This window comes from Oncorhynchus mykiss, chromosome 16 (assembly GCF_057628025.1).
Source record: "Oncorhynchus mykiss isolate SJ-2025 chromosome 16, ASM5762802v1, whole genome shotgun sequence".
Lineage (NCBI taxonomy): Eukaryota > Metazoa > Chordata > Actinopteri > Salmoniformes > Salmonidae > Oncorhynchus > Oncorhynchus mykiss.
In genome coordinates, this window is record NC_143037.1 from 59,051,297 (window position 1) to 59,076,505 (window position 25,209).

General features: G+C 43.9%; 2 pseudogenes; one reads left to right on the plus strand and one right to left on the minus strand.

The window, feature by feature from the left end:
• The first annotated feature begins 1,997 nt into the window (after positions 1–1,997).
• LOC110491117 (voltage-dependent L-type calcium channel subunit beta-4-like) lies at positions 1,998–17,059 on the plus strand (annotated as a pseudogene).
• Positions 17,060–17,299: 240 nt separating this feature from the next.
• LOC110491118 (putative ATP-dependent RNA helicase DDX23) lies at positions 17,300–24,867 on the minus strand (annotated as a pseudogene).
• Between the last annotated feature and the right edge of the window lie 342 nt (positions 24,868–25,209).

Consider the following 25,209-nt stretch of genomic DNA (forward strand, 5'->3'; position numbering starts at 1 on the left):
TTTCCAACTGCTTACACACAAAATCTTTTCATGTCACACGATTTTTGAAACTTCTTACTCAAAGTGCAAAACTACACACCAAATGTGAAAAACCATAAGCTATTTCTCAGCCTTTGACTCGTTGTCAATTGCATAAAACACTTTTTTCAAAATACTACACACAATTCTCAACCTAAAACACAAAAATCTAACAGGAAGTGACTTGCTTTCCTCTTCCAAACACAACCAATCAAAATGCTACACTTATTCACCAGGTCACACACACAGTCCTCACATGTGCAAACACTAATAGCTTAACTGATCACTAACCAATCACTGCTTTACTGTAGTATAGGCCTATAAATTGGTCAAAGGTCAGATTACCTGTTTTAAACAATGGATGCCAACAATGGACAGAGAGCAAGAGGAGTAGGAGGGAGAGGAAGAGAATGAGGGCAAAGAAGAGAAGGAAGGAGAGGCATCTCTAATGAGATTAGGGCAAAATTTGTTGATCATGTGATCAACCACGGTTTGACCATGAGAGAGGCTGGACTGAGAGTCCAGCCCAGTTTGAGTCGATTTACAGTGGCGTCCCATAATTCGAACCTTCAGAAATGAGAACAGGTATGCAACTATATAATGTCTATTTTAGCATTATAGTAATGTACTGTAAAATACGTATGACTTCATAGTATTGCATAAACATTTGTAACTCTAAGCCATCCATTTACTGCACTGCATTGAATGAATAAGGTTGGTTATCATGCTGTACCACATTTTTTTGTACATTGTTTACAGTTCCTATGCTGAACACATACTGTGTTTGAATTCTGTACAGAGTGGAAAGACAAAGACATCATGGAGGACGAGGATGCTTGTTTACAGATGTACAAGAGACTGCAATTATAAATATAGTCTATGTGGGGACATAGAGGTTGCCTCTGTCCAAGGTTGGATACGCCATGCTAGGAGATTCTTCCCTCGATGTTTGGCAAGAGAAAACCTATCTTGTGATGTGGACGAAGTATCGTGGCCAGACACAGGCCGGTGAAGAGATGAAGCGTAGCTTAGCACCCCCCCCCTACTGCCCCCTTGGGACGCCACACACACAATTGTGTTCTTTACAGTATTCTAAAGAATATACTTTTGGTTTACATATGTTTATGGTTTTGTTGTATGCTACTGTATACAACAGTAATGTTTGGCCTACAGTTTTTTTGGATTGCTTACACACTAAAATTAAAAGTAGTACACTATTAGCAAAACCTTACACTCAAGAAGCAAAACATCAGCCCATATTGTCACAGCTATAAGCACATTGTCAACCTCACACTTGTTGCAAAACTCTACACACAGTGATTTGCAAAACACTAAACACACTTAACATACATTACACACAAAAATCTATCATGAAGTCACGTCCTTGCAATACCAAAGCACTGACTGTCAAATTACCACACCGTCCAACCAATTGGTTCAACACAGTCATCAGGTGTGCAAACACTCGTTTGCTTAATTGTAGACACACCAATCAGGTATATAAGCACTATAAAAAGCAGCAGGTGAGTTCATCGGTCTTCAAGCACAATGGAAAGAGTCAGAGAAAGAGTACGAGGAGGAGGACGACGAGGACGAGGAGGAGGAGAATGAGGAAGACGAGGAGAATGAGGAGGACGAGGAGAACGAGGAGGACGAGGAGGAGGACGAGGAGGACGAGGAGAACGAGGAGAACGAGGAGGAGGAAGGGGAGGAAGAGGAAGACAAGAAGGTGCTCAAAGAGGACCGAATCTGACAAATGAGATCCGCCCAACACTGGTTGACCACGTTGTCAACCACGGCCTGACGCTGAGGGAGGCTGGACTGCGAGTACAGCCAAATCTAAGCTGATATACAGTGGCAAGTGTGATGAGAACATTTAGACTGGAAAATAGGTGTTGTAAAAATATCATCATATCAAAAACATCTGCACGGTTTCAGTAACTGCTTACGGTACTGTATTCTATGCACTATCAGCACTTCTGTTACCTTTTCCTGTGAAATTACTGTACTATTGTATACTGTTTTTTTTTCTACATAGGATTGAGGGTCAGGGACGACAAGGGGGAAGGCCTCCTATGTTCACAGAACAGCAAGAGAGGGAGATAGTGAACATGGTTTTGGCCAACAATGCTGTAACACTCAAGCAGCTCCAAGCTAACATTGTCAATAACCACGCCATTTTCAACGATATCCATCAGGTCTCAACATCAACACTGGCACGCATCCTAAAAAAAACATATTCAAATGAAGCAAATTTATCGAGTGCCTTTCGAGCGCAAATCCGAAAGGGTGAAACGACTGCGGCATGATTATGCAGAGGTATGTATTCACTTTAGCAGTTTGATCTTGCATTCTGTCTCATAATCTTTTACTGTACTGTAATATGTATACTAGATCTACACTGAACTACACAATTTTGCCTGACACTGTTTGTCAGAGTTTTACGAATGGATGGAGAGGAGATCCAGCATGAGTTCATTTACGTAGATGAGGCTGGGTTCAACCTGACGAGAACACGAAGGAGGGGAAGAAACATCATTGGCCACAGGGCTATAGTCAATGTCCCAGGGCAACGTGGGGGTAATATAACACTGTGCAACCATTACACAGAATGGGGTCCTCCACCGCCATGCCCATATGGGCCCTTACAACACAGCACTCATACTGTACTTACATTCTTGGACCAATTGCACAACATAACAGCAGCAAATCAAATCGATCATATGCAATACAATGTGTCTTTCCACCGCTCTGCTCTGGTTCAGAACTGGTTTCAGCAACATCCACATTTCACCGTCCTATATCTTCCACCATACTCTCCATTCCTCAACCCAATAGAAGAGTTTTTCTCGGCATAGAGGTGAAAGGTATATGATCTCTGTCTCCAGGCTGAGGTACCCCTCATCCAAGCCATGGATGTCAGGATTTGGCCAGGGTTGTTCCGGTTTTTGGTCACTAGATGCCCCCATTGTGCTTTTTGACCTTTTGTTTTCCCTTGATCCCCATTGTTATTTGCACCCGTGCCTCGTTTCCCCTGATTGTATTTAAACCCTTAGTTTTCCTCAGTTCTTTGCTCTGTGTTTGTATGTTAGCACCCAGCCCTAGTATTCTGTGAACTCTTGTTGATCCCGGTGGACTCGCTTGTGGAATTCTGTTTTTGTTCTTGTTTATTTATTTTTGAGTATCTTTTGAGGTTTTTTATGCTATACCTACCACCTTGTGGATTTACCTTTTTGTCTTGGAGGATTACCTTTGTTCTTGTGGAATTCCTTTTGAGGTTGTGGAGTTACATGTTTTCCTGAAGGACTTCTCTTTTTACTTCATTAAATACACTGTCTCAAGTACTGCTGTGTCTGCCTCATCTTCTGGCTTCTGCCGACTATTCGTGGGTAGGTTAAGTGACTGTTTCCCACTCCGGAGACCCGGGTTCGTAACCGGGTCCTGACAATGGAGGCCTGTGACCAGATGGAGGTAGCAGCAATGCAAGGATGGATTCGTCATTCAAGACGTTTCTTTCCAAGGTGTCTTGCTAATGACAACATTGCCTGCAATGTTGATGAAATTCTCTGGCCAGATCCAGCTAGGCGAAGAGACAATGTCTAGTTATTTATTTTAAATTTTGAACTTACAATACGTAAAGGGACTTTTGGTTACAGTATTATGAATCGCCATGTCAACATTTTGGGTGTGTTGAGAAATAAATGAGTTTCTTCAGTCTGCAACATTGGTCTTGTGTAGTGTTTGGTGAATTTACATTATATTTGTACTTTGTTGATAGTAGCCTACTCTAATCATACGGAAGTAGAAGTGCTAAGAGTGTTTTAGGTTTATCACAGCAGAGTGTAACTCATGCAAACAGAGTATAGTAATGTGAAACGTGTGTGTTTCATATGGTAACAGTGTGGTTTTTAAAAGAGTGTTTAATTTTGAAAAAGATCTGTAGTGTTTTGCTAATTGGGTGTGTGGTTGTGCTAATTGTGTGTAGTGTTTTGAAAACACGGGCCCTGTTTTGTAAATCGTGCTTAAGCAATCAAAAAAAACTGTAATACTAATTCATGACCACACACATACATTATTGGCAACACTAATTGAAACATTGTTTGCTGTGCTTGCAGTCTAAACTTGTAGCGTTTGCAGTGAAGACCAATGTGACTTACTGTGGAGCTCTAGATGGCGACTGTCCTGTTGAAGAAGCTGCAATCAACTACGAAGCCAAAGACTTCCTGCACATTAAGGAGGTGAGGAACAACACTCAAGATGGAAGAACCCTCCTCCCCTCATCCTCTCACTCCTCTTCCTCTCTCCCCTTGTCCTCTCACTCCTCTTCTTCTCTCCCTTCTTCCTCTCACTCCTCTTCCTCTCTCCCTTCTTCCTCTTCTCTCCCTTCTTCCTCTCACTCCTCTTCCTCTCTCCCTTCTTCCTCTCACTCCTCTTCTCTCCCTTCTTCCTCTCACTTCTCTTCTTCTCTCCCTTCTTCCTCTCACTCCTCTTCTTCTCTCCCTTCTTCCTCTCACTCCTCTTCCTCTCTCCCTTCTCCTCTCACTCCTCTTCCTCTACCCTCTTCCTCTCACTCCTTTTCCTCTCTACCCTCTTCCTCTCACTCCTTTTCCTCTCTACCCTCTTCCTCTCACTCCTTTTCCTCTCTATCCTCTTCCTCTCACTCCTTTTCCTCTCTACCCTCTTCCTCTCACTCTTCTTCTTCTCTCCCTTCTTCCTCTCACTCCTCTTCCTCTCACTCCTCTTTCTCTCACTCCTCTTCCTCTCACTCCTCTTCCTCTCTCCCCTCTTCCCCAAGGGAACAACACAGCTGTAGAAAGCATCCATGTCGTGGTTATAACTACTTGCGCTGGATTAGTTAGGGAAATATTCATATTGTTGTATTTCCAGAAGTAGTAACCATACAGTAGCTACAATAATGACGTGGATCAGGCAGTGATGTGTTTCATGGTGTAATGTTGCATTATGTATTGTATTGTAACAGAAGTACAATAATGACTGGTGGATTGGTCGTTTGGTGAAGGAGGGGGCAGACATCACCTTCATCCCCAGCCCTCTGCGCCTAGAAGCTATAAGACACAAACACATGCAGAAACAAAGGTGAACCAACACTAACACTGAAGTTACATTTTACACAATATTTGCCACACATTTTGTGTTCACACGATGTCCTGATGTTTGTAAGAATTTGTGACATCAAGGGAATATCGGGGGCACAATTTAATATTGTATTGTGTCCTCACACTAACATTGAGCTGGCCTTCTTTACACTTAAGCCTTAACACCATAACCATAACAGTAACCTTAAACCCCAACTATGACCCAGGCTGTAACCCCTGACCTTTGTTCTGATTTGTCTGTTGTCAAAGATTGTCTATTATATTGACAAGGTAGTCAAGTGACTGCTCTAATTATGGAAATACGTGTCCTCAAAGATGAAAGGCAGGCAGGAGGAGGTGAGATCAGGTCAACTCAAATCAAATCGTATTTTTCACATGCTTCATAAACAACAGGTGTAGAATAACAGTGAAGTGCTTATAGGCCCCTCCCAACAGTGCAGAGAGCCATTTTTTTTAATAATAGAAAGATAATAACATGAATAAATACACAATGAGTAATGATAACTTGGCTATATACACAGGGTACCAGTACAGAGTCTATGTCCCTAAACTGGGACATGCTTAACACCCCGGCCATCCTACAATCTAAGCTTGATGCCCTCAATCTTACACAAATTATCAATGAACCTACCAGGTACAACCCCAAATCCGTAAACACGGGCACCCTCATAGATATCATCCTAACCAACCTGCCCTCCAAATACACCTCTGCTGTTTTCAACCAAGATCTCAGTGATCACTGCCTCATTGCCTGCATCCATAAGTCTGTACAGCACTTTGAGATATCAGCTGATGTACGAAGGGCTATATAAATACATTTTATTTGATATGATTATGGGTGTGTGGTTAAACAACCACCCCTCATCACTGTCAAACGCACCCTAAAACACTTCAGCGAGTAGGCCTTTCTAATCGACCTGGCTGGGGTATCCTGGAATGATATTGACCTCATTCCGTCAGTAGAGGATGCCTGGTTATTCTTTAAAAGTGCCTTCCTCACCATCTTAAATAAGCAAAAAAAATAAGAACCAGGAACAGATATAGCCCTTGGTTCACTCTAGACCTGACTGCCCTTAACCTGCACAAAAACATCCTGTGGCGTACTGCATTAGCATCGAATAGCCCCCGCGACATACAACTTTTCAGGGAAGTTATGAACCAATATACATAGACAGTTAGGAAAGCTAAGGCTAGCTTTCATTAACAGAAATTTGCATCCTGTAGCACAAACTCAAAAAAGTTCTGGGACACTGTAAAGTCCATGGAGAATAAGAGCACCTCCTCCCAACTGCCCACTGCACTGAGGCTAGGAAACACTATCACCACCGATGAATAAAATTGAGAATTTCAATAAGCATTTTTCTACAGCTGGCCATGCTTTCCACCTGGCTACCCCTACCCTGGTCAACTGCCCGGCACCCCCCACAGCAACTCGCTAAAGCCTCCCCCATTTCTCCTTCACCCAAATCCAGATAGCTGATGTTCTGAAAGAGCTGCAAAATCTGGACCCCTACAAATCAGCCAGGCTAGATCATCTGGACCCTCTCTTTCTAAAATTATCTGCCGATATTGTTGCAGCCCCTATTACTAGCCTGTTCAACCTCTCTTTCGTATCGTCTGAGATTCCCAAAGATTGGAAAGCTGCCTTATCATCCCCCTCTTTTAAGGAGGAGACACTCTAGACCCAAACTGCTACAGACCTATATCTATCCTACCCTGCCTTTCTAAGGTCTTCAAAAACCAGGTTAACAAACAGATCACCGACCATTTTGAATCCCACCATACCTTCTCCGCTATGCAATCTGGTTTCAGAGCTGGTCATGGGTGCACCTCAGCCACACTCAAGGTCCTAAACGATATCAAAACCGCAATCGATAAGAGACATTACCGTGCAGCCATATTCATCGACCTGGCCAAGGCTTTTGACTCTGTCAATCACCACATTCTTATCGGCAGACTAAACAGCCTTGGTTTCTCAAATGACTGCCTTGCCTGGTTCACCAACTACTTCTCTGATAGAGTTCAATGTGTCAAATCGGAGGGCCTGTTATCTGGACCTCTGGCAGTCTCTATGGGGGTGCCACAGGGTTCAATTCTCGGGCCGACTCTCTTCTCTGTATACATCAATGATGTCGCTCATGCTGCTGGTGATTCTCTGATCCACCTCTACGCAGACGACACCATTCTGTATACTTCTGGCCCTTCTTTGGACACTGTGTTAACTAACCTCCAGACGTGCTTCAATGCCACACAACTCTACTTCCATTGCCTCCAACTGCTCTTAAATGCAAGTAAAACTAAATGCATGCTCTTCCACCGATAGCTGCCCGCACCTGCTCGCCGTCCAGCATCACTACTCTGGACGGTTCTGACTTAGAATATGTGGACAACTACAAATACCTAGGTGTCTGGTTAAACTGTAAACTCTCCTTCCAGACTCACATTAAGCATCTCCAATCCAAAATTAAATCTAGAATCTGATTCCTATTTCGCAACAAAGCATCCTTCACTCATGTTGCCAAACATATCCTCATAAAACTGACCATCCTACTGATCCTCGACTTCGGCGATTTCATTTACAAAATAGCCTCCAACACTCTACTCAACAAATTGGATGCAGTCTATCACAGTGCCATCCGTTTGGCCATCATAGCCATCCTACTCGTCGTCAAACCCACTGGCTCCAGGTCATCTACAAGTCTCTGCTAGGTAAAGCCCCGCCTTCTCAGCTCACTGGTCATCATAGCAGCACACACCCGCACTCCAGCAGGTACTGTATATCTCACTAGTCACCCCAAAAGCCAACTCCTTCTCCTGGTCACCCCCAAAGCCAATTCCTCTTTGGCCGCCTTTCCTTCCAGTTCTCTGCTGTCAATGACTGGAACTAACTGCAAAAATCACTGAAGCTGGAGACTCATGTCTCCCTCACTAGCTTTAAGCACCAGCTGTCAGAGCAGCTCACAGATCACTGCACCTGTACATAGCCCATCTGTATTATAGCCCATCCAACTACCTCATCCCCATACTGTATTTATTTATTCATCTTACTCACCCCAGTATCTTTACTTGCACATTCATCTTCTGCACATCTATCACTCCAGTGTTTAATTGCTAAATTGTAATTACTTCGCCACCATGGCCTATTTATTGCCTTACCTCCCTTATCTTACCTCATTTGCACAAACTGTATATAGACTTTTTTTTCTACTGTATTATTGGCTTTATGTTTGTTTGTTCTTTGTGTAACTCTGTGTTGTTGTATGTGTCGAACTGCTTTGCTTTATTCTTGGCCAGGTCGCAGTTGTAAATGAGAACTTGTTCTCAACTAGCCTACTTGTTTAAATAAAGGTAAAATAAAAAATGTGCAGGTGTATGAGGTAATTGAGGTAGATATGGACATATAGTTAGGGGTATTGTGACAACATGATAGATATTAAGCAGCCGCAGCGTATGTAATGAGTCAAAAGACTGCAAAGGGGGGTCAATGCAGATAGTCCGGGTAGGTATTTGGTTAACTATTTAGCAGTCTTATGGCTTGGGGGTAGAAGTTGTTCAGGGTCTTGTTGGTTCCAGACTTGGTGCAACGTTACTGCTTGCCATGCGGTAGCAGAGAGAACCAATTTTGTGAGAGAGAACCAATGACAATTTTGACACGAGTGTCTACTTATATCAGTGCGTTCGTTACAACGTAAACATTACAAAACTTCCATTAAATCAAATAAGCAATTACATTTTTTGTTGACCATTTTTCAACACTCTCATTGATCTCCATACAAAAATGCCTTACTTCGTGGGCTTATATTCGTGGACAGATTTTGGGCAGAGTAAATAACACCTCTCTGCTGTTGTGCAGGAAAACAGTGCGTAACTCTCTGTCTAGCCTGGGTGACATGGTCTCAGGTAGCTGGAAGACCGCGTCGCCATCAGGTGGTAAGTATAAGAATTACAACATCAGACCTTTTCCTCAAGAATCAAATACTGTATTTCACCTCAATCTTGATCTTTCTCCTCACTCCCTGATATAATGTCTAATGTGACTGATTGTACTTCTTTTGTTTTCAAAAGACAAACAGAAGCAAAATCAGGTAGGTTTTTAACAATGTAGTTTTCTCTGATACAAGCATGAACCTATTTTACAGGGTGTAATTTTTCACCAATAATAGGAACTTCTAGCTTTGATTAACACTCTCTCAGGCAAGCTATGTGTCTTCTTCCTTGGGGGACCGAAATACACCGGAGATTTGACAAACTGGGTGTAAGTTAAGCTAACCATCTGAGGTAACGGTTGGTTGAGAAACACTTTCCTAGAATCAGTTAAGCGCAACCTCTAGTCTGCTCCAACTAGTGACACGGATTAACATTCTCATTTCTCTCTCTGCTCCACAGCTGAATAATATCCAATTCAGACAGTGGAAATAACACCAAGTATGGCTAATTCATTGATCTACAGTTGAAGTTGGACGTTTACATACACCTTAGCCAAATACATTTCAACTCAGTTTTTCACAATTCCTGACATTTAATCCTAGTAAAAATTCCCTGTTTAAGGTCAGTTAAGATCACCACTTTATTTTAAGAATGTGAAATGTCAGAATAATAGTAGAGAGAATGATTTATTTCAGCTTTTATTTCTTTCATCACATTCCCAGTGGGTCAGAAGTTTTCATACACTCAATTAGTATTTGGTAGCATTGCCTTTAAATTTTAACTTTGGTCAAACGTTTTGGGTAGCCTTCCACAAGCTTCCCACAATAAGTTGGGTGAATTTTGGCCCATTCCTGACAGAGTTGGTGTAACTGAGTCAGGATTGTAGGCCTCCTTGCTCGCTCGCAGTTCTGCCCACAAATGTTCTATAGGATTGAGGTCAGGGCTTTGTGATGGTCACTCAAATACCTTGACTTTGTTGTCCTTAAGCCATTTTGCCGCAACTTTGGAAGTATGCTTGGGGACATTGTCCATTTGGAAGACCCATTTGCGACCAAGCTTTAACTTCCTGACTGATGTCTTGAGATATTGCTTCAATATATCCACATAATTTCACTTCCCCATGATGCCATTTATTTTGTGAAGTGCACCAGTCCCTCCTGCAGCAAAGCACTCCCACAACATATTGCTGACACCCCCGTGCTTCACAGTTGAGATGGTATTCTTTGGCTTGCAAGCATCCCCCTTTTCCTCCAAACATAACGATGGTCATTATGGCCAAACAGTTCTATTTTTGTTTCATCTGACCAGAGGACATTTCTCCAAAAAGTATGATTTTTGTCCCCATGTGCAGTTGTAAACCGTAGTCTGGCTTTTTTATGGCGGCTTTGGAGCAGTGGCGTCTTCCTTGCTGAGCGGCCTTTCAGGTTATGTCGATATAGGACTTGTTTTACTGTGGATATAGATACTTTTGTACCTGTTTCCTCCAGCATCTTCACAAGGTCCTTTGCTGTTCTGGGATTGATTTACACTTTTCGCACCAAAGTACGTTAATCTCTAGGAGACAGAATGCGTCTCCTTCCTGAGCGGTATGACGGCTGCGTGGTCCCATGGTGTTTATACTTGCGTACTAGTGTTTGTACAGATGAACGTGGTACCTTCAGGCATTTGGAAATTGCTCCCACCGATGAACCACAATTTTCTTTCTGAGGTCTTGGCTGATTTCTCTTGATTTTCCCATGATGTCAAGCAAAGAGGTACTGAGTTTGAAGGTAGACCTTGAAATACATCCACAGGTACACCTCCAATTGACTCAAATGATGTCAATTAGCCTATCAGAAGCTTCTAAAGCCATGGCATAATTTTCTGGAATTTTCCAAGCTGTTTAAAGGCACCGTCAACTTAGTGTATGTAAACTTCTGACCCACTGGAATTGTGATCCAGTGAATTATAAGTGAAATAATCTGTGTGTAAACAATTGTTGGAAAAATTACTTGTGTCATGCACAAAGTAGATGTGCTAACCACCTTGCCAAAACTATAGTTTGTTAACAAGACATTTGTGGAGTGAATGTAAACTTCCAACTTCAACTGTTGATGTTTATTTGATCTGGGGTTCAAATTCAATGGATTTCAAAGTATACTTCTTTATGGAAGAGGATTTCTCACATACTCTACACATTTTGCCAAAGGTGCATGGTGAAGCTGGATGCTTAGACTTAGAGATACTGGAGTAAAGTTGTATGTTTTATACCCTGATGCTTAGCTAGTTTCTTTGATAATGATATGTGTGCATCCAAGATCTTTCTCTACCCTCTCTCAGGGGACAGATATGATGCAGAAAGCTCTGTTTGACTTCCTGAAACACAGGTTTGATGGAAGGTTAGTATAGACGGGCATCATAATTAACCTACAGTTGCAGATTCATGTAGTTAATTGTTTACTTCTCTATTGTATGCACATCTATGACACAAGTTTTCTTTTGTTTGCTTTCTCTCTGTTTGGTCCCTTTCTGAATCACCATCACATTCACCACTGTGGTATTCTATCTGTAGTGTGTATTTGCAGCGTAATTGTGTTTATCATGTTTTGTTTTGGACACCTGCAGAATCTCCAGTACACGCATCACGGCAGACCTTTCTCTAGCCAAGAAATCTGTCCTCCACAAGAGTCCCATCATGGAGAGATCCAATACTCGCTCTAACCTGGGTGAGTTCTCACACACACACACACACACACACACACACACACACACACACACACACACACACACACACACACACACATTCACTTTCACAAACATTTGCTCATGTCGACACTATTACGAAATGTGTTAAGCAGCCAGAGTGCATGGATAGATCTCATGGTCAGGTACAGTAATGTATCTCTCTCCCCTACACCCGAGGTCCACAGTGCATGGATAGATCTCATGGTCAGGTACAGTAATGTATCTCTCTACCCTACAGCCGAGGTCCAGAGTGCATGGATAGATCTCATGGTCAGGTACAGTAATGTATCTCTCTCCCCTACAGCCGAGGTCCAGAGTGAGATAGAGGGGATATTTGAGCAACCTCCAGTTGGTGGTCCTGGATGCAGACACCATCAACCATCCGGCCCAGCTAGCCAAGACTTCCCTGGCCCCCATCTTGGTCTACGTCAAAGTTTCCTCACTGAAGGTGAAACACAATCAGGCACCTAATACATGCAATACGTGCAGATGATGGCTGGGGACAAGCTGTCTCAATGCCCCCCTGTACGCGGACACATTTCACATTTCAGTCAATTACAGTGCCTTGCGAAAGTATTCGGCCCCCTTGAACTTTGCGACCTTTTGCCACATTTCAGGCTTCAAACATAAAGATATAAAACTGCATTTTTTTGTGAAGAATCAACAACAAGTGGGACACAATCATGAAGTGGAACAACATTTATTTGGATATTTCAAACTTTTTTAACAAATCAAAAACTGAAAAATTGGGCGTGCAAAATTATTCAGCCCCCTTAAGTTAATACTTTGTAGCGCCACCTTTTGCTGCGATTACAGCTGTAAGTCGCTTGGGGTATGTCTCTATCAGTTTTGCACATCGAGAGACTGACATTTTTCCCCATTCCTCCTTGCAAAACAGCTCGAGCTCAGTGAGGTTTTATATCTTTATGTTTGAAGCCTGAAATGTGGCAAAAGGTCGCAAAGTTCAAGGGGGCCGAATACTTTCGCAAGGCACTGTATCAGACGCTCATATCCAGAGCAATTAGGGTTAAGTGCCTTGCTCAAGGGGCACATCGACAGGTTTTTCATTTTTGGTTACCGGCCCAACACTCTTAACCGCTAGGCTACCTGCTTCCCCACCATACAGTACTATTCACAATTACAACCCAACCATCTGTCTGATTACCCTCCCACTGTTCCCTCATAGGATATTTTTGATGTAATTCTGGATGAGAACCAATTGGAGGATGCATGTGAGCACTTGGCTGAATACTTAGAAGTCTACTGGCATGCCACTCATCTTCCCGGCACCACCCGTATCAACGGGCTATTGGAGCAGAACATCATGATCCCGCTCGGCCTCAGACTCCGACTCGCTGCTGTAACGATTGTCGTCGGGAGAAGGAGAAGAGGACCAAAGTGCAGCGTGGTACGTATTCAAAATAATTTTAATAAAGATGAATACTGAACAAAAACAACAAACCGACAGACAAACAGTTCTGTAAGGTGCAACAAACATACTAAACAGAAAATAACTACCCACAACCCATAGTGGGAAAACAGGCTGCCTAAGTATGGTTCTCAATCAGAGACAACGATAGCCAGCTGCCTCTGATTGGGAACCATACCAGGCCAAACACATAGAAATAGAAAACATAGAACACAACACATAGAATGCCCACCCCAACTCACGCCTTGACCAAACTAAAATAGAGACATAAAAAAGGAACTAAGGTCAGGAAGTGACAGCTGCTTAATGGGGAAAACCGGTTGAAAGTTTCTGTCGGCTGGTTGACACCGGTTGAGCATTCCTACAGCATTTCCCTCCAGAAGCCATGAGAAAGTTGTCCGGCTGCGGGGACCGTGCGGGGGGATTTATACTAACGTTACTATCTGTACTTACTGGTGGCACAGACGCTGTTTCATCCTTTCCTACACTTAAATTACCCTTGCCTAACGATTGCGTCTGAAGCTGGGCTTGCAGCACAGCTATCCTCGCCATAAGGCGATTGTTCTCCTGTATATTATGAGTACAGCTACTGCAATTATCATCATGTTAATGTTACTACTTAGCTTCGGCTGTTGGAAGTCCTGATGAACCATGTCCAGATAAAGAGTCCGGAGTGAAAAAGTTGAATGAAAAAAAAGTTGAGCGAGGAAAAAACAAAAATATAAACGGTAATTAAAAAGAAAAAAAACGTAAAGTTGTCAGGTAGCAAAGTAAGGTTAGCAACAAAACGCACAGCAACACGTAAACAAGTCTGCAAGTTGCAAATCAAAATATATTCTATATTTGAGATTCTTCAAAGTAGTCACCCTTTGCCTTGATGACAGCTCTGCACACTCTTGGCATTCGCTCAACCAGCTTCATGAGGTAGTGCAATTTAATTAACAGGTGTGCCTTGTTAAAAGTACATTTGTGGAATTTCTTTCCTTCTTAATGCATTTGAGCCAATCAGTTGTGTTGTGACAAGGTAGGGGTGGTAAACAGAAGATAGCCCTGGCAAAAGACCAATTCCATATTTTGTCAAGAACAGCTCAAATAGGCAAAGTGAAATGACAGTGCATCATTACTTTAAGACATGAAGGTCAGTCAATCTGGAAAATTCAAGAAAGTTGAAAGTTTCTTCAAGTGCCGTCGCAAAAACCATCAAGCGCTATGATGAAACTGGCTCTCATGAGGACCGCCACAGGAAAGGAAGACCCAGAGTTACCTCTGTTGCAGAGGATAAGTTAACTCTTTAATTCTGTGAATAACAGTTGTATCTTTTATCAATGTTTATTATGAGTATTTCTGCAAAATCACAGATAAGTTAACTGAGTTAACTGCACCTCAGATTGCAGGCCAAATAAATGCTTCACACAGTTCAAGTAACAGACACATCTCAACATCAACTGACCGTTCGGAACGACCGTTCCGCAGGTGCATGTTCATTAATTGTTTATGGTTCATTGAACAAGCATGGGAAACAGTGTTTAAACCCTTTACAATGAAGATCTGTGAAGTTATTTGGTTTTTTACGAATTATCTTTGAAAGACAGGGTCCTGAAAAAAGGATGTTTATAAATATATGTGTCAGCATCATAAAGACGCAGTATATTCATGTCTTGTTTCTGTCATTACAGATATCACACATAGAATATCCCCATGTGTTATGAAGAGAATGTGACAAATCAATATTACTCTTACTGCATACACACAGGCATGCGCACACACACACACACACACAGGCATCAAAGAGTTTAATATTGCATGCCTTTGCACTGCTCTCAGCCCCCTAGTTGTGGGCTGATCTCTCTCCTTCCACTGATTGTCCTCCAGTTGATTGTAACACATTTTTGATTGTAGCATCCACACAAGACAAGGAATACAGCACCTCATACCAAGTATAACCTATTCAGGCTGTTTGGAAGTGTTTGTCACACCCCTTTGTTTTCACTGTCTCTATACTGTATGTGTACTGCCGTTTTACTGTCAACCTCAGTGATTCACAAAGCAGATCCTCAAGTCTCCCTGTACAGGCAGGATTTTGTTCTAACCATCACTTGTCCGTGCTCAACTGATCACTTCATTTATTGGCTAATCACGTGTGGAACTTGTGGCTTCCGTATTTCTCTTTCATTTCAAAAGGACTCACAGCTGTAGCAACTGTCACATGGGAAGCGTTTACACATGCAGCCCAATACTGATCTTTTTTTCACTAATTGGTATTTTGACCAATCAGATCAGCTCTGAAAAAGATATGTGATTGGAAAAAATATCAGAATTGGGCTGCCTGTGTAAACACAGCAATGATGTCATATACCTGCATGGTTAGTCTATGAACATATCAGTTGGGGATATTGTGGAACAAAGACCTGCATGAACAGGGATCCATGCGGACCATGTCTGGGACGAACTGGTCTACTACTTCCATGTCTAATAGGTAACTTTATCTAGAGTTCGGTATTTGTTTTTAAAAATTACAGCATGATTGAAAAAATCTGAAAGAAAATCTATGCAAGTGTTGCATGAAACTTGTTTTTCTGCAGTTTTTCTATACTTTATTAATGCATCGATTCTGATTCTCCTTGTTCTTTCTTAGTAATATTCTTGTCGTTATGGACAATTCTCTGTTTGTAAAAAGCATTGAGTCACTCTTCCAAGTTACATATCAAACACCACTATTAACCTTTTAAAAAACAGAAAGCATCTCAAATATGGAATAACCTGACAATCTATTGAATTTGATCTTTCACTCAACATGAAATGAATGAGTAATGTGGATACAGGTGTCAACACTTTGCATTCCCAAGAAAAAGGAAGAAATAACAGTTCAGTACCTTCCCTAGAATTCTCTTTTAATGATAAACTGATTTCCAAAAAAAGGTTTTACTTTAGAATCAAATGTGTTCCATTGAGCACAGTTTGGATCTTATTTATTTATTCCTACTACCTCCTTGACCGTGTGTGTGTGAGTGATGACTTGCATGTCTTAGGTCACTAAGCTACTTTCACTGTACTTTGGCGGAACATGATTTACAAAGCAGACCAATGTAGTAATTGATCAAAATAAATACAAAATAAACTGTTTATTTATTTATGAAGCACATTTTTTTTTAAAGGGTTACAGTTTCCTCTGTCTTACATTCTGTATGCAATAAAACGCCTTAGCCTATTTGGACTTCCACTGTGTGTAAGTAGAAAAAAATTGCACTAATTTATTTGTTGATGGTTGCTTTGTAATGCAATAGCTGCACTAAATATAACCATGTATTATCTATCACAGTGTGCTAGCGTGAACCAACAAGACATTTCCACCCTGATGCTGTAAAGCATGCTTTCCATTTAAGAATTCCTTTTAAAAATGCTAAGTAAAATACGACTAAGTGAGATAAACATGACATTTTATGTACTTTTACGTACTGCTGCTGTGCTTTCTTGAATGTTATTGTTGTTAGGACACCGATCTTGTCCATGATGTTGATATCAGAACCTTTGTTGGGTTATGAACTGTTAGTTTTTTTTAAGGTGTCGCAGTTGGTTTTATTCACTTCATATATATGTCAATGTAGCAAACATCACATTCCAATATACTCATCATACCCAGCTGACTGAAGAAAGAACACATCACATCTACCAGGTATTCAATGTATTGGTCTCTTTAGCCAATTTTCTTTACTGGCTTAACACGGTTAACTCAAATGAATAAAATAAAAATTAAATACACAATGACATCACACTATCACTTTTCTCTGTTGGTGTTTAGGGCCAGCTTTTGTTTGGTTACTGTGGCTCTTTGAAATATGTGTAGACTTGGAGCTCACATGATGATCCATACCTTCCCTCCCCAGACAGACATCAGAACCCCTCAATTCTCCTGTAGTTAAAGCAGACAGCTATATGATCCCTATGCCCTAACGTCAGCCTAACATTTCATACAGCAGCTGGACTACAGAAGAGCCGGCAAAAGAGAGACAAAAAGACTGAAAACCGAGTGTGTACAGGGTGACAGGTACAAGCGAGGTGTATACATATAACTTGATCTGGCACTTTAGGCAAAGATGGTCTCCTCTCGTCTCTTCTTGGTGAGGACGGTCCCAGGCTTGTGCTGGGCGTCGGGGTGGTTGGACAGCTCAGGGGTGCAGGTGGACACTGGGCTCTCCAGGAAGGCCTGCTTCAGGTCGTAGAACACCGATGAGTCCTCCTTGGTGAGGAAGGTTAGGGCCACACCGCTCTTCCCAGCACGACCCGTACGACCAATACGATGGATGTAGTCTGGAGGGGGCAATGTCACAATATGTAAAAAGTATGTCTACAAATATGGAGGGATGTGCAATGGCAGCCTGTGCAAAGTTGCTATGACGTAACAAAAACCTGACAGGTGAGTGACCCCAGGATCAAAGGTTCTGGTGGTGGTCTTACCCTCGATGTTCTTGGCCATGTCGTAGTTGAGCACCATGGAGACATCGTGGATGTCGATACCTCTCCCAGCCACGTCGGTGGCCGCCAGGATGTCCTTGGCCCCAGCCTTCAGGTTGGACAGAGCAAACTCTCTCTGCTCCTGGCCCTTGCCTCCGTGCAACGTGCAAGCATTGTACTGAGAGAGAACAGGAGAGAGGGGGAAAGTAGAGAGACGTATTTGACCCAGGTCAGACTGGTAAACATATCCCAGAATAATAGCGCCGGAGGTCTCACCCCTATCTTCTCCAGAGATTTGGCAAGCACGTCAACACCCTTCTTCTGGTTGACGAAGATGATGATGGGCGGCTCGAATCTACGCGCCAACACTTCCAGCAGCCTCTTCCTGGAAGACAAGAAAACAAGGGAGACTCAGCATTAGCTACAGCTTCAGGGATAGCGTGTGTGTGTGTGTTACCTCTTCTCTCCCATGAGCAGGACCTTTTGTTCCACTCTCTCGTGGGGTTTTCCAGCTGAGCCAATATACACCACAGCCGGACGAGGCAGGTAATTACGGGCCAATCGCTCTACCGCTGCAGCATGGTAGCTGTGAACATGACTGTCTGAAAAAAGAGAGATGCGGATGGAGGAAGGAAGGGAGAGAGAGAGAGAGAGAGAGAGAGACAGAGAGAGAGGGATAGAAGGAAGGGCAGGGGAAAGAGAATCATCTTAAGCTGACATTTTCTTCAGTGTGTGAGTTTGTTTAGGCTTCTGTCATACATACATCACCTACTGTGGCTGAATGTGTGGAACAATCTGTTACCTGTCTGTACTTGTGTTTCCCCATCTCGAAGTTCATCTTCATTTTCTCTGGGTCCTCTGCCTCGTCCGTGTCTAGTTTCTGATTGGTCACAGGGATGTACTCCAGGATATTCTGGACGTCAGGCTTGAAGCCCATGTCTATCATGGGGTCAGCCTTGTCCAGTACCACGTAGGTACAGTGGCCCAGGACCAGGTATCTGTTCTCCACTACGTCTATCAGATGACCCGGGGTGGCTATCACTATCTGGAACACACAAACAAAAACATATTTACTCAGACGTCACATGCATGCGTCTTCATATTGGCATTATTATTGTGCATGTGTGTGTGCGCCCGTGTTTTCTAGTGTCTGACCTCGCAGCCCATCCGGAGGCGGAAGCCCTGGTCCTCCCTGGAGATACCTCCGATGACGGCCACGATGCAGATCCCCAGAGGTTTACCAAACTTAAGGGTCTCCTCCTTGATCTGCTGGGCCAGCTCACGGGTGGGGGCCAGGATCACTGCATACGGACCCTGGTCGATGTGTGGGGGCAGGTTGTACTCCTTCCAGTTCCTGATGGGGTGGGGGATCTTGCCACCCTTTGTGGTGATACTGTAATCCTCCCTGAAGATACGCCCGTCCCTGTCCGCCATCTCCTCAAGCTTCTTCTGGGACCAGTGTCTGTCATCCCACCGCTGCTTGGCCTCCTTCTTCCACACCTTCTTCAGCCGCACCCTGAGAAGCAGGACGGGAGAGCAGAGATTAGAGGGCGACAATGAATCGGTTTTAGCTGTTTCTGTAAATTAAAGATATAGATTTGATGTGTTAGAGAGCATGGTAGTTTGTCAGGTGTGTTATTGTGTGTGTGACTCGCTCCTCCTGTTCCTCCAGTGTGCGTCTCGTCTCCATCATGTCCACCTAGAAATGTGACGGATCTCTCTTCTGCTGCTTCAGGTCAATACCAGCTATGAAGCCGCGCCCATACAGCTGGACCTGGTGCTTCTCCTTATAACTGAGACAGAGGCAGAGAGGGAAAGAAGTTGGGGAGAGAGAAGAGAGCAGTTGAAAGCCAAATATCTATTTAAGGAGCAAACTTAATGGTCTCGTTGTAACCAAGTGTTACCCAACCATGGACGTAACCAAAAAAGGATATCTATAACACCATGTTTGTGACTGTGACTGTGACTTTATCGTCCCAGCGTTTATATGCAGAATCACATGGGGTTGTAGTCGGTAGAAGTGTCTTCAGAGGCGTCCCCCTCAAAGACAAACTTTCTGTCGTTCAGGTGGCGTGTCCGCCAGCGCTTCTTAGTCCCGCTCCTGGTTGGACAGAGACAGACAGATGTGAGAAGGCACAGTACACCTGCTCAAACACTTAGTTCAACCAACCATATCAAAGCTTGTGATTTAACTAAATCAGAGAATCCCCACTGAGAATGATTTTTAGTCCAGGGTCGTATTCACTAGGCACCCAACACATGAAAAAAGACAAACAGGGTGGGACTACATTACATTGTTCAATAAGAAACTTTGTTTTAATGTTTTGTTGCAAAATGTTTTGCTAGTGTGCACGAATGAATACAACCAAGAAATGGACTTAGCCTGTGTTCCTGAAGCCGGCCCAAGGTAGAACCTCAATCTCCAGACTAACCTTGATGGCCTGGAGCTCCTTGCCCTTATCTTTCCCCTCTCTGATCTTCTGTCTTCCGTCGTCCGCTTGATCCCCGTTGTTCTCACGCTCTATCCTCTCTCTCCGTTCTCGTCTGTCCCTTTTCTGGGGGTCCTCCAGGAAACGGACAGACAAACCTCTGGGCTCACAATAAGTGTCAAACAGTATGATACCAGAGACCTATGCTGTGTTCAGTGGGGTGCAACATTACTGAACGTTCAGATAGAAATACATGATGTAGAATAGACATGCTTCTCTGTCATGTAGAATAGGGAATCATTTAAGCTCTTTAGAATACATTTCTGTCAGCAACTTTCAGAATGTTGCAACCTGACTTTCCACCTCCAACTCACCCATCACCTTCCTCCTGACTAACCCCAAGCCCCTCCTACTCACCCATCACCTTCCTCCTGACTAACCCCAAGCCCCTCCTACTCACCCATCACCTTCCTCCTGACCAACCCTAAGCCCCTCCTACTCACCCATCACCTTCCTCCTGACCAACCCTAAGCCCCTCCTACTCACCCATCACCTTCCTCCTGACTAACCCCAAGCCCCTCCTACTCACCCATCACCTTCCTCCTGACTAACCCCAAGCCCCTCCTACTCACCCATCACCTTCCTCCTGACTAACCCCAAGCCCCTCCTACTCACCCATCACCTTCCTCCTGACCAACCCTAAGCCCCTCCTACTCACCCATCACCTTCCTCCTGACCAACCCTAAGCCCCTCCTACTCACCCATCACCTTCCTCCTGACTAACCCCAAGCCCCTCCTACTCACCCATCACCTTCCTCCTGACTAACCCCAAGCCCCTCCTACTCACCCATCACCTTCCTCCTGACTAACCCCAAGCCCCTCCTACTCACCCATCACCTTCCTCCTGACCAACCCTAAGCCCCTCCTACTCACCCATCACCTTCCTCCTGACCAACCCCAAGCCCCTCCTACTCACCCATCACCTTCCTCCTGACTAACCCCAAGCCCCTCCTACTCACCCATCACCTTCCTCCTGACCAACCCCAAGCCCTTCCTACTCACCCATCACCTTCCTCCTGACCAACCCCAAGCCCCTCCTACTCACCCATCACCTTCCTCCTGACTAACCCCAAGCCCCTCCTACTCACCCATCACCTTCCTCCTGACTAACCCCAAGCCCCTCCTACTCACCCATCACCTTCCTCCTGACCAACCCTAAGCCCCTCCTACTCACCCATCACCTTCCTCCTGACTAACCCCAAGCCCCTCCTACTCACCCATCACCTTCCTCCTGACTAACCCCAAGCCCCTCCTACTCACCCATCACCTTCCTCCTGACTAACCCCAAGCCCCTCCTACTCACCCATCACCTTCCTCCTGACCAACCCTAAGCCCCTCCTACTCACCCATCACCTTCCTCCTGACCAACCCCAAGCCCCTCCTACTCACCCATCACCTTCCTCCTGACTAACCCCAAGCCCCTCCTACTCACCCATCACCTTCCTCCTGACCAACCCCAAGCCCTTCCTACTCACCCATCACCTTCCTCCTGACCAACCCCAAGCCCCTCCTACTCACCCATCACCTTCCTCCTGACTAACCCCAAGCCCCTCCTACTCACCCATCACCTTCCTCCTGACCAACCCCAAGCCCCTCCTACTCACCCATCACCTTCCTCCTGACTAACCCCAAGCCCCTCCTACTCACCCATCACCTTCCTCCTGACTAACCCCAAGCCCCTCCTACTCACCCATCACCTTCCTCCTGACTAACCCCAAGCCCCTCCTACTCACCCATCACCTTCCTCCTGACTAACCCCAAGCCCCTCCTACTCACCCATCATCTTCCTCCCGATGTCCTGGAAAATCCTCCTCTTTTTCCTGTCCTCATCGATAGTGTTCTTCCTCTCCTCAGTCTGCTGCTGCCTCCTTTTCAGAGCCTCCGCCTCACGCTCTGCCTTGGACAGGATCTTGGGCTGAGAGAAAAAAAGAAAGAGGGGGAGAGAAATAAAGGGAAAGAGGTTTTAAACTACAAACATTCACATTTTGTGTGGAGAAACATACCTTAAGATTCTTGATTGTTACACTCCCATCTTGCTCCTCACTGCAACACCAAACACAGAGACTACTAAATGGGCACACTTATGGTCTCACCTTCGCCTCGGCCTCCTCCTCCGCTTTCTTCTTGGCTAGAAGCTCTTCTAGAGAGAGTGGCTGTACCTAAGAGAGAGTCGCCATCACAACTCAAGATACAGTGCCTTGCGAAAGTATTCGACCCCCTTGAACTTTGCGACCTTTTGCCACATTTCAGGTTTCAAACATAAAGATATAAAACTGTATTTTTTTTGTGAAGAATCAACAACAAGTGGGACACAATCATGAAGTGGAACGACATTTATTGGATATTTCAAACTTTTTTAACAAATCAAAAACTGACAAATTGGGTGTGCAAAATTATTCAGCCCCCTTAAGTTAATACTTTGTAGCGCCACCTTTTGCTGCGATTACAGCTGTAAGTCGCTTGGGGTATGTCTCTATCAGTTTTGCACATCGAGAGACTGACATTTTTTCCCATTCCTCCTTGCAAAACAGCTCGAGCTCAGTGAGGTTGGATGGAGAGCATTTGTGAACAGCAGTTTTCAGTTCTTTCCACAGATTCTCGATTGGATTCAGGTCTGGACTTTGACTTGGCCATTCTAACACCTGGATATGTTTATTTTTGAACCATTCCATTGTAGATTTTGCTTTATGTTTTGGATCATTGTCTTGTTGGAAGACAAATCTCCGTCCCAGTCTCAGGTATTTTGCTCCATCAGGTTCTCTTCCAGAATGGTCCTGTATTTGGCTCCATCCATCTTCCCATCAATTTTAACCATCTTCCCTGTCCCTGCTGAAGAAAAGCAGGCCCAAACCATGATGCTGCCACCACCATGTTTGACAGTGGGGATGGTGTGTTCAGCTGTGTTGCTTTTACGCCAAACATAACGTTTTGCATTGTTGCCAAAAAGTTCCATTTTGGTTTCATCTGACCAGAGCTCCTTCTTCCACATGTTTGGTGTGTCTCCCAGGTGGCTTGTGGCAAACTTTAAACAACACTTTTTATGGATATCTTTAAGAAATGGCTTTCTTCTTGCCACTCTTCCATAAAGGCCAGATTTGTGCAATATACAACTGATGGTTGTCCTATGGACAGAGTCTCCCACCTCAGCTGTAGATCTCTGCAGTTCATCCAGAGTGATCGTGGGCCTTTTGGCTGCATCTCTGATCAGTCTTCTCCTTGTATGAGCTGAAAGTTTAGAGGGACAGCCAGGTCTTGGTAGATTTGCAGTGGTCTGATACTCCTTCCATTTCAATATTATCGCTTGCACAGTGCTCCTTGGGATGTTTAAAGCTTGGGAAATCTTTTTGTATCCAAATCCGGCTTTAAACTTCTTCACAACAGTATCTCGGACCTGCCTGGTGTGTTCCTTGTTCTTCATGATGCTCTCTGCGCTTTTAACGGACCTCTGAGACTATCACAGTGCAGGTGCATTTATACGGAGACTTGATTACACACAGGTGTATTGTATTTATCATCATTAGTCATTTAGGTCAACATTGGATCATTCAGAGATCCTCACTGAACTTCTGGAGAGAATTTGCTGCACTGAAAGTAAAGGGGCTGAATAATTTTGCACGCCCAATTTTTCAGTTTTTGATTTGTTAAAAAAGTTTGAAATATCCAATAAATGTCGTTCCACTTCATGATTGTGTCCCACTTGTTGTTGATTCTTCACAAAAAATACAGTTTTATATCTTTATGTTTGAAGCCTGAAATGTGGCAAAAGGTCGCAAAGTTCAAGGGGGCCGAATACTTTCGCAAGGCACTGTACATAACTAAGTGGTAGCTAGCTTGGCTTTGGAGAGACTATTCCCTTGTCTAACCTTTCCTTTCTTCTTTTTCTCATCATCTTCCTCTTTTTTCAAATCCTTCTCCCTCTTTATCCTGTCCTTGGACTTGGGGGAGACGCTTCTGTAAGGAGACTCAACCACTCAAGTTAAAAAGGTAAAGAAAAAAGCTCTGATAATGGCTCTGCATATTATGTGAGGGATGTTTTAAGACACAAAGCGTGAGTGTTCCAGATACACACATTCTGCTGAGACTATCAGATCTTTATAACGCCTACAGAAGTTAGCGTCTCTGGGTGATCTTGTAATCTGCTCAGGCCTGCACCCAATAGTCACCCTGTGACTTAAACAGCAGTCTGACTCAAGCCTACACACCTGGATTTCTTACTGTGGTTTTTGTCTCTGCGGTGAATGTCCTTGCGACCCCTCTCTCTGTCCTTGTCCCGGTCATGCTCCTTCTCGCTCTCCTTGTCCTTCAGACGGCGATCTCTGGAGGGGAAAGAAAGGTCAGATACATAGAAATATTACCAACTTGTGATACACATTTTTAGAAACCCACTGAACACCTTTCACATACAGTGGGAAGATACCAGATACCAGACATTGTTCGCTAGACAGAGTAGTTGACAGTTTTTCAAGCCATATCGTGGTGAATATCTACTCACTTCAACCAAAAGGTCGAGATGATTCTGGCTACTTGTTCGCATGCACCCACTACCAGCAATGCATCATTCAAACCTTTCTGCCGATTTGGATCGGTTGCGTTCACGAGAGCGTTGGTGTGGTTTCTGGTCCATGGATGGGGAGCCTTTGCATTTCCGCTCCTTATCCTTGACTCCTGAGGTCTCTGCTGCATGGTTCTTGTCGGTCAATTCACCAGCCATCTGTGAGGACAGAAGGAGTTCTGAGTTGTAGGTCCTCAAGTCCATGTTGCCATTGTCTCAGTGTATTAGGTCACCAACCCCCATGAACTTCTTATTGTCTTCCTTTAATCGATTTCATGTCCGACACCTAATGGTGTTACCATCATCCTATCAACTAGCTAATCATCAAATACAATGATAATTTTAGTTAAGTGTTTAGTGATGGAATAAATCACACTCCACGACTAGCCCTTGATCATGACTCTCAGTTCCATTACATTACACATACGAGGCATTGGACAAAGGAGTCTTCTGTAGGGAGTTATGTTAAAGCCGTGACGCTTGGTCTGAACAGTAACACGC